Genomic DNA, 6,000 nt, shown 5'->3' with positions numbered 1-6,000 from the left:
CTGTATTTATAGATTATCACGTTATAATTTCAATACTAGATCATCTGTAATACCAAATTAATAAATCAATCCTTATTTGAGAAATCTTATGTTCGATTAGTCCTTCCTAGATTCATAGAGATGGTCTTGAACAACATAAGAAGGATAATGGACGTATTTTTCCAAGAGGGGGACCCCTTGTGGAGTGTAGTCATTGTAGCTCTCTTAGGATGACTCATGATGTGGCCTAAGAGCTCTGAGGGTCATAGCAAACAACACACACAATCTTTGCACATTAATAACTTAAGTGTTTAATCACAATACAGAGCTTTGGCCAAGTATTTACAATTTTTTTACCAATTTGTTCTACTTAGAAATGGTTGATGGCCAAGGTAGCAATGATAAAATTTACTGGACCAGCTTAATGATTACATTGAACAATACTCTTAGATTGAAAAGTCAAATAGCAGAAAATTCACATCGTATTCTTAAAGATTCGATAAAATGTAATTGTCTACTGTGTTAAATATTCATTAACAATAATAATAAAAAAAATGGATGTGATACACGTTTAAACATTAACATAAAACAACTAATTATTTATACAACTCATAGGTCATAAAACAAACATACCAACAAGAACTATATAACTACCTAGCCTTCACATCATTTAGCACGCACATACATGATATACATACACAAAATATATTTTCATGAAGACTCGGAACATATCACAAGACACAAGGAATACACACATTTTCGACCAAAACAAAAAAATTCACTACAAAACAAAAGACCCAATCAAAGATTCGATATGTACCGCATTATGGAACTTCTTAATCAAAGCTATATATTCATTTTTAAACCTCTAGGAAATATTAACATAGCTTTGAAGACCCAATCTCCCGAAATAAAAAGAAATAATTTATAATACAAAGATTATAGAACCCTAATTTCCTATAAAATAATTAATAAAAAGTTAGTCATAATCACATAAGGTGTGTGTATTCAAGTACCCAATCTTCAATTAAAGATTCAATTCGCCTGAGAGAAAGAGATAGTTTGTAAGAGAGTTTGTTGAGACAAAGAGTTTGTTAGAGAGTTTTTTGAGAATCTTGGTGTCTATTATTTTGTGCAAATGACTCGATAGCTTGGGGGTATTGTCATAGTTTTCATTTTGGGGGGGAAATACTGCCCTTTTTTCCTTAGTCTCTTTTAAGTGCATTGTTCCATTTTGTTTTTATTTTAATTATTTATTAATCATATATATTTATATATGTTATTTAAATGTCTTATGTTATATAAGGTTATTTAAATATAATATTATTTATTTCTGAAACAAAATATAAAAGATTTTAAAAAATTATAATATTATATATGATATTTTATAGTCATTAATAGTCCAGAATATAATGATAATTCTAATTTTTAAGATAATATATTTAAATTTAAATATTTTAAAAATAAAAAATAATTATTGTAACACTAATTCACTAGTATTATAATAGCACAAAAAAATTTTAGCTGCCGCAACGAAATGCTCGTAACGCTTTTGAAAAGTATTGCATTAGGACACTAATGGCATAGTGGTAGATGACAAAGATTTAACAGTCAATCCTTTATATTGTCTTTTAAAATTTGCCATCTCTTAGTAGAACATGCAAAAATTGTATAAATACGTTGTATAATTCCAAAAAATCTCTAGCCTTAACACATAAGTTAGTCATATCACATAACACCAAGTTTAGAATACGACAACTACAAGGAGTATAGAAAGGCTTGTTATTTATCTCTAAAAACTTTTTTCTACTCCATGATGTTTTTCTTTCATATTTGATCCATTATCATAATCTTGTCCCTGCACATTAGATATATCAAGTTCGAGATTTTTTTAATTCATTTTGCAAAACATTAAATAGACCTTGTCCGGTTGTATCATTTACATTTATAAATCCTAAAAAATATTCTTTAACACTAACATGAGTCGAAGAGATATCCAAATATCTTAAAAGCAAAGACATTTGTTCTTCATGACTAGAACCAGGACTAGAACTAGGAGTACAATCAAGTATCACAGAAAAATATTTTTCTTTTCTTATCTTTTTTAAAATTTCCTTTTTATAGCAGAATCTAGCAAAAGTATTAACTCATTTTGGATGGTGTGACCTAGTTAATGTTTATTAATCTCATTAATTCTGATATGTTTAACATATTCTTAGACAATAGGATCATACTCAGCCAACATTTCAATTAAACCAAGAAAATTTCCATTACTCTTCTCATATAATTTTTTACTAGAACCATGAAATGCTAAATTATGCTTAGCAAGAAATTTAACAATTGAGATAATTTTTTAAAATACCTTTTTTCAATGATCTTTTTCTTTCTCTATCCGTTCTTGAGTTATTTTATCAATAGTTTGATTATTTTAAAATGTTTAACGCAAATCATACCAAATTGCCATATTTTTAACATATTTTATGTTTGTCTCATGTTCATTAAGTCTTAATCCAACATGCTTCCAGTCCAAAAACCCCTCATTTGTTAACTGACCTCTACCAATTCCTTTTGCAAAAATCTTACAACAAAAATAAATTACTATATCAAGCTCTTTTGAATAAACAAGACATTATCTATCACATTTTTCTCCATTAGACAAAGCTCTAGTATACAAACCATTAGTAAATCTCCTAGAAAAATTGTCTTTAGGACCTTTTACTAGAGAATTATCTCTTTTAGGCCCATTTTTTATTAATAAATCAATCATTTTAGAATCAAGAGTACTATCCCAAATTCATGGATCATATATATCAGGGAGACAACTAGTTTCATCCCAAAATTTAGCATTGCCAGCATTCTCAATAGGCACATCCTCACAGTTATCATTCGAAGTGGTAATTGATTAACATTATCATTTTGAACAGGTAAATCATTAATATTATCAGTCTCACCTGGAAAATCCGAGACAATATCATTTTTTGCCATATTATCATTCTCAATAGACAGATCAATCTCAACATTAGTAAACAAAACTTCTACATCAAAATTTATTACATTTTCACCGCTAATATTTTGTTTATCAGTTGAACCTTTCTCTTTTATAATAAATTTATTTAATTCCCCTCTTTGAGATTGAACTAAATCTTAACTTCTTTGTTTTTTACGCTTTTCATATCTACTATCATATTTTATGATTCTAGGAGGCATAATGCAAAAACAAATATAAAAATATGAATTCACTAATTAATAAAAATTAGGTAATTTTCATCTGGATTAGAAAAACCTGGAAAAAAATTGGGCATGATAATAATGCATATCTAGATTTGTTGATTCTTCAACTCCTTGCATGTGCACACACTTGCTAAAAAATATTGATTCTTATTATCATTAACCCTAATTGGAGAAACTGAAATATGCCATCTATCACCAATTCACCATTCACCACAATATAAGATATGGATTTTGTAAGTGTTAAGAGCCTTTAACAAAATTGCATAACCCAATTTATGTGAGTATAAAGATATATAAAAATAAAATGAAAGAAGACTTTAAAATTGATAGAAATGTAACCAAGAATTGAGGTTAAATATATAAATGAATTTTGTAAGTTTACCATTGCTGATGTAGATTAATCGGTATGATTGCTAAGAATTAGGTGTTGAACAGTTGAAGTTTGGTGGGAGGCTAGGAGTTCGGGATAAAAATATATACACATGTATGTATGTAACTAATGTTACATGTGTGGGTTTTGTTAGACAAATGGATTGCAAAACTGATTATACATATACACCTATATAATGGGCCTTTATATTTTGTGGGGCCCTTCTAAATTGGGAGCCCTTTGCAGTTGGGCTTGTTGCACACCCTAATCCACGGGCATGATTTCCAGCTTCAAAGAAGTTTGGAAACTCAACTTATCTCATTGATTCAATACCTATGACTAAGTTCCAAGGCCGTTTCAAGGCCGCCGCCAATATGAGAAAACATCCTGCTGTTAAAAATGGATTGACAGTCTGATGCTTTTACTATTTTCAGAGATTAATTCATGATAGGTTTTGGTTATTTTTTTCAAGAGGAATAACTTCTTAGTATATTTATAGCCCACTTGTACATAGAAAGATTGTCCAGTTTGATGTCAATTTTCATAGCATAAGAGTATCTCCAATGGTAGGAAACTCTTAGTTATAATATCTACGTGGCACATAATATAGATAATATGTTCAAAAATAACACTTCAATGCACCAAACCCCTTAGCAAAAAGATTAACACAGTCATGATTCATTAGCTATATTTGTTGAACCAAAATTCCCCTTAGCAAAAATTATGTCTATTCGTTTTTGTTACATGCAGATTCTCAATAATCAGAAGAAGCTCCGGATCTGGCTGCATTTTAGATGTCATCAGTATTTGGTGTGTCGTCGGGATTTGACACATCATCGGTATTTGTATATCATCAGCATCTAGAGGCGGTCAGCTATGAAGATTGATTTTGTTTCTTAGCTTGAGGGATGGATATCTATTACGTTCTGAGGTATAGGACTTTATATATTCAGTTAAAGATATGTATCATTTTTTTTAGTAATTGATAATACATATCTTAGATTAATTTGTAGCAGCTGTGTAATATATAAACACAGTTTAGGTCATCACATGGTGATTAATTTGAGTATTGTACGACCTAGCAGCTCTCAAGAACATCAGTATTTCTTGAGAGAGTTTGTAACAGTTTTAATCAGAAATATAAAGAACTGTTATATTTTTCATACTAGATCGAAATTTCTATACAATCATATCCAACCCCCTTAAACAATTGTATTATTACTGGGCAACAATTGGTATCAGATAAAACTGATAATTTACTATCAGAAATGATCTAAACATATCTCTGAACAAGTATGAAAGTATCAAAATTCCCATTCTGAAAAAGACTAAGTACCCTACATGGAAGGTGAAGATGCTAATGCACTAGGAATCTACAGATCCAGACTATCTCGACGTAATCAATGATGGACCATATAAGCCAACAAAATTGATACCTGCAACTCCTACTATTGATGAAGACCTTTAGTTGAAGGAGAAGAGGGAGTGGACACCAGAAGAGAAAGTCAATGTGCTGAAGGATGCAAAGGTAAGAAACATTCTGCATAACAGTCTTGACTCTGTGATGTCAAACAGAGTTATAGCCTGCAAAACTGCCAAAGAGATCTGGGATGCCCTTGAGACTCAATTTCAAGGAACCACGGCCATCAAGAAGAACAGAAGGGCTGTTCTAACTCAAGAATATTAACATTTAGAGGCCAAGTCTGATGGAAGTCTCACCGACATCTATGATAGGTTTCTCACTTTGCTTAACAATCTATCTTTGGTGGGAAAGGTGTGTGATATGGAAGATTCAAACACCAAGTTTCTGAGAGCTTTGAATGAGGAATGGGAGACTCAGACTTCAATCATACGACATCAGTATGATTTGGAAAATGTCACTTTGGATGAAATCTATGGCATGCTGAGAACTCATGATTTGGAAGTTCAGTAAAGGAAACAGAGGAAAAGCAACAAGGGAAAATCAGTTGCTTTGAAAGTAAATACTAAAGCTTCAAAAGACAGGTCAATTGAAGCTACAAGGAAAAAGAACTATCTGCCTGAATCAGATACTGATGATTCATCATCAAATCCTGATGATGATACTGATTCTGAAACTGATGAGAACATGACAGATTCTGATGTCATGAAAATGGTTGCAGTGATAGTTAAAGGCTTCAAGAGGATGCAGTTCAGGAAGTCTTAGAAGAATAGAAGCTTCATGACGAAGTTTACTAGAGGAGAAAGGAAGCCTTCTAGAAGAAGAGATGGAAAGGATTTTAAAGCTGGAAAAGTTGAGAGATCAAAGATCAAGTGCTACAACTGTGATGAACCTGGTCACTTTGCTACAGAATGCTGAAAGGAAAAGAATGACAAAGGGAAGAACAAAACCTTGGTTACATCAATCAAGGATTGGATGGATTCCACTAATTCTGAAAATG

Source organism: Apium graveolens, chromosome 2 (genome assembly GCF_009905375.1).
Source record: "Apium graveolens cultivar Ventura chromosome 2, ASM990537v1, whole genome shotgun sequence".
Classification (NCBI taxonomy): Eukaryota; Viridiplantae; Streptophyta; class Magnoliopsida; order Apiales; family Apiaceae; genus Apium; species Apium graveolens.
This window is presented reverse-complemented; position numbering follows the sequence as displayed.